Here is a 12132-nt window from a genome sequence, read left to right as displayed (position 1 = left end):
CTGCTTTTAAACAGCAGCCTAAGAAAGCAGGAGACCTGCTTTAATTCCTCCCTCCCTTGGTGGCACTTCAAACTTACCCCTCCCAGAGAAGGCACTAACCATCGGCCCTCGGGCGAGGAGAAAGGGCCACCCTTCACTATTCCCATATAAGCCATGCTACGGGGTGGATGATTATTCCGGATTTGGCATGAGCAACAAGAGCAGGCGAAGGAAGCAACGGCTACAGACCGCAAGCGTTTACTCTGGGGACCCGTCTCCTTCCGAAACCTCTTGGCATGTTGCATAAAGCAGCTGTTGGATAAAACGCAGAAGGAGGTTCTGATCCCTGAGCCTTCCAACCATTCAGCTGCTATATGTTTCAAAGAAGTGGCAGCTGCCACTAGGTTTTTGATCTTATCATGTCCGTGTGGGCTAGGTGTGCTCCGAAAACACCTGGGGAGGCTGATGGGCTTTCTGGATCGTGATCAGACTCACAACAGTTTTGGGCAGGCACCTAAGTACAATGCTCAACACCCGAGGGGCGTTAAAATAAAAATAGTTTGAAAAAAACAGACACACAAGCACGGAGAAAAAGGCAAATGAGGCATTTGTGGAATTTAGATGCCTCCAGGAGTTAGGTGGTGCCCAAGCTGGGGAGTTTGATTTTGCAATTTTGAATACTGCCTAAATGTGATTTGATTTTTTTTTTTTTCCCTTGGATCAGGTCTTTTGCCCCGATCTATCTCGTTCTCTCCATCCACACGGACACTGTTTTTGCAGAGTTTTGAGACAGTACGATAAAAAGATGAATGGCCTAGCCTGCTCAAAATTGCTCATTAAGGCTGATGTGCTTTAAGATACTCTGTACGTGTCTAACTTCTGGAAGACGGATGAGTCTGCTCTCCAAGATAGCCCGAGAGCTTCAGCATCTAAAGATAAGGGACCCAGAATCACCAGTAACCAGCAGCGTAGGGCGCGACTGCACGACGACGATTCACCAGCGGCACTGGAAACGCAAGGTCAGGTGAAGAGCCAGCTCCAGCTCCTCACCCCAATAAATCGAGCGCCGGGCACAGCGCCACAGGAGAGCCGCCCTCGACCACTTCCGAAGAAGCGGCTCTTTCCCCCAGCCTGCTGCTCCCGACTGCCGTCGGCGAGCCTCGCTCTTGGAGCCCAGAGCCTTTCTATTTATACGCAGCCTGCTGCCCACAGATAACCTTGCAAAGCCCTACTCACAGTATCACTGAAACACCGGGGACTTCCAGAGATCACTGTCCAAATTCCGCACGGAGGCGGAATTAAGGGTACTCGGATCATTTCTGAAACGGGTTTATCTTACCCACTCCTGAAACTCTCCCTAAAGGCATAGCCTGCAGCCCCCTTACCGAACCACTTCCAGTTACTTCTAGTAATTTGTCTCCCTATTCACCTTAAACTTTTTTTTTTTTCCCTCCCAGATTAAGCTGTGTCTTTAATGCTCTCCACAGCTGGCAACAGAAAAAAGTTGAGGACTTTTCCATTTAGGGCAACCTCTATGGCCTGGACCATAACTCCTTTCCCTTAGTCCCCGTGCTCAGCTCCCTGCAGACGCACCTTGGATGCGTCATGCTTCCGCTCCACCTCTGTGCAGGGTCTGCCTTGTGAAGGGCCCGGTTATCGTGCTGCGTTATACAGGTGGATTTCTAGATGTACGATAAACCTGCCTGGAAACTATTATGGTCCTCGCAAGTGTTTGTGGCCTGCAAGATTTGAATGCAGAATCCCAGCAACGCAAAGCCATTTGCTCACTGGGACGTTACAAAGATTTTCTATTTTACAATGCTATTATAATATATACCATAAAGCTACTATAAAGATACAGCTTGCCACTTGTAAATTGTTAAGGCTTCCCGGGACATGTAGATAACTCAGCATCTACCCTCTGTCCGAGCACTCCCACTACTTTATTTGATAGATACCTGCCAGCCCCGCTCCTTTATCCTCCTTACGAGTGTTCCCTCATAGCCCTTGATCTAACCGCAGGCTCCCCACAGACCCAACAGGGACTGTATTTCTGTTCCCTCCCCAGGGGCCGCTGACGGAGACACGAGGGGTGTGCTCAGTTCAGTAAGGCTGAAGAGAACCAGCATTTCACACGCAGCTGCACAAAGCAGCAGTACCTTATCTTTCTAGCGTAGCTTCATGACGCAAATGAAAAGAGGGGACTGAGAGGCCATGACAACTGGAACTGCTCCTGGTCAAGCTGGACGCTGCACTAAAACTGTCCTAGCATGAGCATTACGGACCTTTGAACTTCATGGGCTCTTGCCCATTCTGTCACCAGCAGAGGATGTCCCGTAATCACATACGGAGTGAAAACCCCCCCTCCCGCTCTCAGCAGAGTAGTCGTGCGGGCTGTCACTGCGCTCGGAGAAGGCATGGTGCACAGCCAGGCACTCTTCCCCTGCCTGCACCACCACTGCTATTTTCGAGACACGATTTCAAGCTCATCGCTGGACAGAAGTGCCGAGCTACAACACAGTACAGAAATAACATTGCTCATCCAGGAAATTACAACTCCGTGTCCGACATGGTGTATCGCCCTCGTGTGTAGCTATGCAATGCAGCGGGCATCAGCAGCCGTGGAGTGAGGCAACTGAAGCGGCTTACGGCTTGACTTTTTAAAAGTCTGGGCACTCAGATGTCCCAGAGTGCCACAGAAGCTTCTGGTGACTTGTACCTCTCAGGAGAAACAACAGAGTGGATTCTGCTCTGGGCTCACCGCACGACTGCAGGCAAGTCCTGCCACCCCTCTGCATCTCAGCTGCTTCGTGCTGAAACTGGGTAGCGCATACCTATGAGAACAGAAAAGCCTATTTTTGGAAGTTCCAAAAAAAAAAAAAAAATACTCAAGACCTCAGCGGATGTCATCAGAGAAACCTCAAACATAATCACCGATATTCCTGTGCCCAGGACCCAGTACAGCAAATTTGTCAGAGCCTCTCAACAACGCTTGAGGAGGTCCCAGCGCATGTTCATTTCTGCCCCTTCCATACCGTCTCCCTGAAGAATGGGCCTTGTAGACAGAAGGGTTTCAAAACACAGCTTGAGCACAGTAACTGCAGACATATTGTGTCAGACAGGGGTTCGGTGTTGAAAGAACTGTCTATATATATTCAGCTGTATATTGTTACAAACGTTTAAAGAAGCTGCTTTGTCCAAAAAGGAAGGGCAAGTTCTTATTATGAAAGCTGGGGGGTTTCCAGGGCTGCTGGCGTGCCAGCAAACGATCCGGAGCCAGGATAGATAACCACGGTGGAAACGAGAGGAAAATCTGCAAGCGCCCCAGGACCACCTACGCCAACACCTGAGCGCGTCTCCTAAACCAGGTGTTGCTCCCCGGAGCAGAGCATTCGGGCAGGCGTTCAGCGTGCCGCGCCTCGCGGCTCCCACCGGCGCGATGTCGCGCGCTGCCCACGGCTGCCTGCTAAGCCAGGAGCGCAGCCCCACTTCAGAGGAATCTGTCATTTACCCAAGAATATCTTGTGTCAGTACAAAACTAGCCCGCAGCTGGGAAGCGGCAGGAATGTGTTCGAGGTATCGCACTCACAGAGGAGGAACAGAAAAACTGCTTTGCCCACAACTGCCCAAAAGCAACTGCGGCAGTTTAAGTCGAAGACTTAAAGGGAGGCACACAGCGAAGTCAGGGGTCGGGCTCCAAAAGAGACAGAGGTTTGCGCTCCAGAAAACAGGCTACAAAGCACTAAACACAAAGAGCAGTTTATCCCAGCAGCAAGCCTCTCGCTGCCTACAGACGTGCTTTCTTTGTAGAGGCGAATGCATCTCGGTACGCCCAGCATCCAGCGCGGCTCTGGTCGCTCGGTCCATGGATCCTACCACGCTTCAAGGACGGGAGCATCCCTCCTTCCTGCACTAGCTGTTCTCAAGAGCGAAGGCTGAAATCCTGGCAGGAGTTCCCCCCTCTCTTTAAAAACAAAGGAAAAAAACCCCAAAACAACAAAGGAAAAACAACCCCAATCCCTAGTCAGGAGCCTGCTACACCACAGAATGAAAGAGTGCTTACTTTTCTTCAGGAGGAGATTGTATTTCTTCTACCAGGTTGAAGGTGGTCGTGGAATGGGGTTCAGCACATGGATGCAGTTCTGGAGGATTTTTATTTTAATAAATATGCGTAACTCCAGGGGGAAAACCTCTGTCAGTACAAATCCTATGGAAAATATTGCTCCTGTAGACAGAAGAGAGACCAGTTCTGTTTGTGTATTCAGGCACTGTATATATGAAGATATTTTAGAGGCCTCTATACTTAGCCATTGTGGTTTCAATCTTTCCCAGGCCAGAGGTAGCTGTGTAAGCATATAGTCAGCATTGGCTAAACAAGTACTTTTAAAACCATACTATTATTACCAAGTTCGTTAAAGGCGGCTTTTTTTTTTTTCCCCCCTCCTTCTTTTTGGGGCGGGGGGGAGAAGAATATCTGTAATTCAAGACAAAATCATTGGAAAAAAACCAAAAACAACCCAAACGACCACCCTTCTAGCCCTTAGAGTGAGATGTGTTTTCTTCAGTATCTCCTTATATTTAACTGCAGCCAGACCACTTCAGGTCATGATCTCATCTGATCTCAGCAGGACTGCAGCGCTGGGTCTCGCCGATACTCCCCGGGGAAACCAGGGTCCTGCAGGAAACGATGCGGGTGACTCAGGCAGCGGAGCTCCTTCCTCTGAGTCAACACGGACCCCATGTTTCAACATCGTGCCGGAGGGTGCTGACCTGCTCGGCGTGCTGTCTTTCCAAGGAAATAAATGGGTGCCTGACCACACTTGTGGTTATTAAAGACAACACGTCACTTTACACAAACATCGGCATTCGGCTACGTGACCGCTCCCTCTGTGCGTAATTACATCTCTGCCTTCCTCCACTTTCTGTCCTGAATTGTTTCAATAGCCGCTGTGTTTCATCCAGCTCTAAATGCACTTCAGTGGTTGGGGCAGCAGTTCCAACAGAGCCCAAAACTAAGAACCTGGAATTTTATTGCTGACCCCACCTTTGCTTGGCTGCATAACCTAAGCACGTCCCCTCTGCCTTCCCCTCTCCCTTGCTTTCCCCATGCGCAAAAGGGGGATCACGAGAAGAATCTCTGCTCTAAAATGCACTGAGCGCTACCAGTGGAAAACCCCACGCAAGAGAGCACTATGAAGATGAATTATGCAAGACAGCGCTATTGATTAGGTATGCTGATTAAACATTCTGGGATTTTTTTTTCAGTAGAAAAGGTGTTAGGGAAAATAAGAGAGATTTGTAAAGACAGCAGCAAAGTCTTCTGCATTTGATATAATGATAACCTATGAGCTTTCTTTAGTCCAAGAGTGCCTTGGATTACAGACCGGACAGGTATTTCCCCCTTTGATGCAGAGGAGTTTGGTGATGCCTACTCAACTGGCATCAGTAGATGTAAGTAGAGCAAGTACTCTAAAGGTGCTGAGCATTAGCAGGATTTTTTTTTTTTTAAGCAACTCAGCTGCCTGTAATTATCTGAAGAAAAATTCCTCCTCTTCATCCCTAATCCCAGTGCTCCGATCACGTGCTACCTTTGCTCTGGGGACTCAATTTTAGAGTCGTGTGACATTTACAATACAAAGTCCTAAAAACACATGAAAAATCCACCTGGTTCTGGGATTTGGCACAAACTCAGCCTAGGTTCACCAAAAGGTTTGTGACCCTTCTGAGCACAGCTGGGACCAAGTAACAGTTTTGCGTTGTACCTTGTGTCTTGAACCAAAAAAAAAAATCTGATCAAACTTGGAAGCTTTGATGGAGATGCACTCGGAGAGTTTGAGTTCAGTTCAGGCGTAAACTCCGTTCAAAACTCAGAGGCTGGGAATTGCCTTGAATGGAGAGCGGCTGGAGTACCTGCACTCACCTGCATGGCAAAAAGGATAGCTCGACATGAGTGACAGGAACTCAACAGCAGACCTGACCATTACCGACACAGACAACCACAAGCGTGCTACTATTGTAGTTCAAATAAAGATTCGCTTTGGAAGCCAGTCTCCCGTCAATCCCACTACCCCTGCAGTGACCTGCAGCCTGGAGCAGCCTTAGAGTTCGCAAACGGGATTCCCTCTGGATGAAACCGCACAGGAGGCCATGCTCGAGGAGGATACCTCACGTACCTCCTCCACATCCATGGGACCAGACAAGAGCTAGCCCAAAATAACAACATCCTCCCCAGTTCTATTGCGTGATTGCCAGGTCTTCAGCACCAACTGTTCACCCTCCAGTCCTCCTCCTGGCCCACTCCGCCTGCTAACACGGCCACGGCCACCGAAAACTGAGGCTCAGCCACCGGAGAGCTGGAGTGCAGAGGCACCAGCGGTACCCGATTACTTGGGATATCTGTTTATGAGCACCCTCTGCTGGATATTACAATTTTTTCTTCCCCCCAGGCCAGTGATGCTAGCAGGCTACCTCTGCTAAACCAGCAAAATACTGGGGTGTGGAAGCAGGGAGCCTGTCTCAGGAACCCCCAGGATGCCCCAGCGTACCCAGTGCACTGCAGGGACACACACACACACACATACACACTACGCTGCACCGGTATAGCCGCCGCTAGACAAGTCAGTGCTCACTGAAAACAATCAGAGCACAAAGACATACTCTTAACAAGAAAAAGTTAAAACCAGCAGAAGCCTCCGCCACACGACTAAGCTGGTTATGACTCACTTCAGTCTGAACAAAACACATTGCTGAAAGAAGATGCCGATGTAACACCCAAAACGCATCGTTCCCCCAGAAGATGGGAGCTGTATAGGCTCAGACCTGCAGAGGTCACCCATCCACATAACGCTGGGGTGGATGACTAGCAAAGAGGTAACTGAGACAACAGAGTTGGTGCTTTGACAAGGTGGATTAATTGGCATCTAGAATCTACAGTCCGGGAGAATGACGACAACAACATCGTCATCGGCCACTTCTCAGCCTTCAGGTGATTAGAAAGTTGTGGTCACCTCTGATCCCAGCCAGGTTTTAGAGTAATCGTTCAATGCAGAGATGCTGGGGAACACAAGGCTCAGGCAATGACTCCTCTAAGCTAGTGTCCACTGTCAGGTGATTCGAAGGGAAGTACTGGAGGTTTACGGAGCCAGGATGAGCATTTAACCAGCTGTAGCTGGAAGACTGTCCAGGAGGAGGAGGCCTGATACCTTCTAAAACAGCTAAAATAAAATTCATAAACTGTGCGTAAGATTTTTATCCGTATGTCTAATCCTTTCTGCATTCTACTATGTTCTTGGTCTCAATTATTTATGTGCCATAAGGAAAAAATAAGCCTCACCTATGTCAGATGTTTTATTTCAATTTCATTGAAAGCCTCGTATTACGCAAAAGTATACGCAGGAATGCCTGGTTTACTTCCCTGTAATTCTGTGTTTATACACCTGTGTCATGCTGCTTTTTATTACTCTTCATGCTAACTAAGGATGCATAATTTTTTCGGTCTCTCCACAGCTCTAAGCATTTTCATCACCTTTTTCTGCTATTTGTAGCAGTGATCAGAAACGACCGTACGATATTTTAAGACTGGAGTCCCAGAGAACCACTCATCTTTCCACCAGAGAGATCCAGCACACCCTCACTGCCAGCAGCCGCCTCCTCACCCAAAGCGAGGGGAGCAGCGGAAGAAGCAAGGCTTGTTACATCGGACCCTTTCACCCTGCAAAATTCATGACTACTGGAGGAATTATGTGCTCCCGCACCATGCCAGCTAGTGCCGGCTGTGGTAACGCAAACGCAAAGGGATTAACCCTGCTCCCCGCTAGGAAACAAAGTCTCCCACTCATTCCTTAGAAAAGCTAAAGGTACTTGTGGGGTGGGTAGATAGGCTCTCCGCGGTTCTCCAAAGATAGCTCAGAAATAACCTGGGAGGATCCCAGATGAAGGCTGGGTGTCTTCTTACATCTGTCTGGTTTGGGAGATGGAGTGTAAACAGCGGCACATTAGCTTAGATTAATTACAGACTGCCGGTATTCTGCTTTCATGTAGCGAGCTCCGAGAACATAACACCGCTGATAATTAAATAGTGCCTTCCATCAAAAGGCTCCAAACCACCCAGCAAACCAGCCGAGCTGTGAAGGCAGGGCTGCTGGAGCGGCACACAGCAGCGGCTTAACAGGACGGGGGAACAGAGCGTGCTTGTTTGGGAAATGAAAAATTTCTACTGAAACTACAGAAGGAATGATCACATTTTACGTTACGCCCTCCATGGTAAAACCTGGGCAGGATAAGCATCAGTGCCAGGAGACATCGCTGGTCAGACGCAAATTTTTTATACCCCATGAGAAAGACCGTTTCTCCCACGACACAACACCCTATTTCACCCTATTTTTTCTTTTTCCTGGAACATTGACTCAGTAATGATTGGGGCGGGGGGGGGAAAGATTTTTCTACTCTGTCTTCTGCAGCTATGGGGTTTCTTTGCAGCTTTCCTACACAGACTATGAGCAACGTGCAGGTTTTATTTAGAAGATGACAGCCCTCAGGTAAGTACAGGTGAGAAAATACAGAACAGGAGATATATGCCAACAGAGAAAAGCTCACAGCAGCAGGGTTAATCTTCTGTGCTACCACATCCCCTCCATCACCATCTCCTTCCACATACCCCCCCCCCCCCCCCCCCCATCCATTACGTGGGATTTTGTTCCAGGATCACCAGCATAACACGTCAGTGCGGCGTCAGTACGGGGAGGTGGATAACCAAGCCTGCACCCTCCTTCTCCTCCACCGCATCCCAGCTGGGTTACCACATCCCCTCTCCCTGTTCGTTTCTTTTTTTGTCCCCGCTCCTTCCAGTCCCAAGGGTGTTCTTCCCCTCTTGCCACCCCCCCCCCCCCATCCCCTTGCACTAAACGTCTGCAAACAGCGGGGGAACTCACAGTTACTCTGGCTGGCACAGCTGAATGAATTGCTGCTGCAAGGCCAGGCTGCTCCCCAAAACTGCAGCCCTGAACTTGTCAGCTATTCTCTCAAAGGCACCGAAATCAGAGTCCCATGCAGAAGCCAAAGGGAGAGCGGGGACTGCCGCTGCTTTACGTTCAACTCTTGCAACAGGGAGCAGAACTGGCGCAGAGGCGCACGTTTTTCCTGCCCACCGCATCCCTGGCGCTATCTCGCACCGCTCTGCGGAGGGGACTGGGAAGCTGCAGTTCTAGAACTTGGTATCTCAAGATCAGCTGCACTTTTGCAGGCAGTTTCTTGCCCTGGAGTCCCGGGCTATAGGGACTGGGGACACTACCGCACTGAAACATGGACCATATCCCTTCAGCACTCCTGGAGCCAGTCTCGGGAACTCCAGCTCGAGCAGCAGCAGCGTTACTGACGGGTCAAAACCATGCGCTGTCCTCTGAGCGCAGCGTTTCCACCCACCGATTTCACACAACCTGCCCTCTGCGCAGGCGCGTCGATGGGTTTGGCCAATTCCACCTCCGGCAGCTGGATTCAAGGCAAAGCCTCCGATGCTCTGCAAAAAGCAGACAGACGCTCGTGCTGCGACCTGCCCACCAATACGGGACGGCTGAAGTGCTCAGCCAGTGACCCACAGTGGTAATGGCAGCAGGGAGAAGGGCTTGAGGGGGAGAGAGGGAAGGGAGCAAGCTTCACACAGGAGCAACACTTCTTTTTGAATGGTTAATTTCATGTTATTATGGTTTAGTTAATAATCCGAGGTGGACTATGGCGAGACACACGCTTCGATCCAGCACCTCCTCACCTAATAGAGGTATCTTTCGGGCATATTGCGCAGCCTTTACCTTCCATATAACTGTTGGACAAAAATCATTAAGTCTACGCCACAGCATGTGGTACAGCAGCTGGAGCACGTGGCTGTGGGGCAGCTACTTGTGAATTCTGCCTAGCCTGCTAGGAAAAACCCCCTTCCCTAAGCCCTGCCATATCCCATCACCGAAACCAAGTAATCCCAGCTACAGAGGCTGCACCGGCTCCTCGGGGATGAGGCACTGCTGGACTGGAAAAGTGGGGGAACGGATCACGTCGCAGGTATAAAGCACCAAGGAACAAAGTACTGGAAAGCCAAGGAGATACAAAGCCCTCAAACTTCTACAGCCATATCTGCTAGGATTGTTCACTTACCTACTGCCTTCCCAGGAACCACTGGACAGTCAAAAAAGCAGGACCAGACACAGAGCCCCCAACAGAAGCTAAAGAAAAGTAATTCCCATCTGCTTTCTCAACGCTGCTGCGTTACAGAGAGGATAAACTACACCTGGGCAGGTTCAAATGGCAATGGTAATCCTCTGCACTCTCTGCTGCTCACAGCCCTCAGTGCCCAGGTGAAGCCCATGAAGGACAGGAGGTACTCAGGCTTACCACAAGTCACAGAGCCTGAGTTAACCCCAGAAATCCCAGTGCCCAGCCCTCATCCTCACCACTGAACCCTCCTAGAGAAATGTGGAAGATTTTACTGTCATTAGCGTGAAGCACACACCTCGGAGCTCTAGGATCCCTTGGTGCAGACCAGGACCCCCATGAGCCAGGAGCTCTGCACCGGCAAAGCTGCACAGCTTCGGCTGCAGTATGTAGCTCACACTGCAGAAACATTGAGAGGCCCCAGTCTGCCAGGCACTATAAAGCCCAAGGCAGAAATTACTTCACATCACCATTATCCCCCTAAACAAAAAAAAACCTTACACGGAAGAGTCTTCTCATCTCCTTTTTAGTAAGGCAGCCATATAGCGACACTGGCATTCCTCTCACTTACAGTGGCATAAGGAAGAAGACAGAAAAACGTATTCAGCAGCCAGAGATGCAGCTGCAGTACGTAAGACGTGCAGGCGGAAGCTCCTGGCGAGCTCACGGAGAAAGAGCGAGGGTTTCCACCCGCCCATTTGCCTGGGTAAGTCCCCGAGAGTCCCCAGAAGGTTTGTGTGACCAACGTGCCTACGCTTGCCCCGCTGCTGCTACTTGCGTGCAGCAGCGACTGAGGCGAGCTCAGGTGGCTTCTTCGTGCTGCATCCGCCCCTCGGCATTCCCACACTGTGGGAATACCTTCCCTTCCTGTGAAATCACTCCCACTGCACTAGCAGAAACAGCAGAGGAAAACAAGCCAAAAAGGAGGACTGGAAATTGCAAACTCTAAATCCTCTTAGTCACCAAGTTGCATCTGTTCCTCACACATTTCTTGGAGGTACTCATTTCTGCCCCAACTTAAGCAAAAGCCCAAGGACTCCAGTTGTCAGCGTGCTGCCCGCGCTGGAGTTCTTTCTGATATATTTAGAGCGTGCAGCATCACACCAACTTCTCTACTCAATAAGCCATGATATTTGACCTATGGGTTTTTTGGCTTTTTTTTATTAAGGTGACCTACCCAAAGAAGCTCTCGGATCGTAAATCCGGTTGCTGAACAAGTAAAAACATGATTGCCCCAATATTATTTTGTCACTGCAATTTAGCTTGGCTTTTTATTTAGAGAGTAGGCTTTATATGTCTGTCTTTCAAGGACAAGCTCCTGATCAAGACTAAAATTCTGAGTGAGACAACTGACCAATGCATCTGACCCAAGGCTGAAAATAAAAGCTGGCTTCCCACCTTAGTTTCCAAGTAAACTCCATCAAATGACACAGCACCCCATACTGCATTTCACAGGCAGTGCAGATATATTTAGCCCGGTACGCCCCTCCCGAAGCGCAGCGTGGGGCGCAACCGGCCGAGCAGAACCCAGGGAGGAATACAGGAAAATGACCTGGGCAAACCATCCTCTCCTATGCACTGGGGTGGCTCTTGTTTACTTGCTTTGTTTAAAACAGCAGACAAACAAAAAACCCCCAAAATTTTGCAAGAGGATTTTTTATTTTCAGGTCAGGCAGCAAACTCAAGAGCTGTAATTAGGTCCTGGAAATTAACAGTTTAATTTATTTGTGTTGTCAAATGCTCTTTGTATTTCCATCCCAGGGCCAGACAGGAATGTAGGGGACAAGAACAGCATCTACCCTTCCTCCTCAGGCTTGTTGCAAGAGAAAACGGTGTAAGCACTACACGAGCACCACGGAAATACGAACATGCTGGGACGACTCTTTCACTGATGTGAAACTAGAGGATGATAAGCCACTTCAACAGCGATATTTAGGTGCCTGAAGAAGCACA

This window comes from Phaethon aethereus, assembly GCF_964289735.1.
Source record: "Phaethon aethereus genome assembly, chromosome: 1".
NCBI lineage: Eukaryota > Metazoa > Chordata > Aves > Phaethontiformes > Phaethontidae > Phaethon > Phaethon aethereus.
This window is presented reverse-complemented; position numbering follows the sequence as displayed.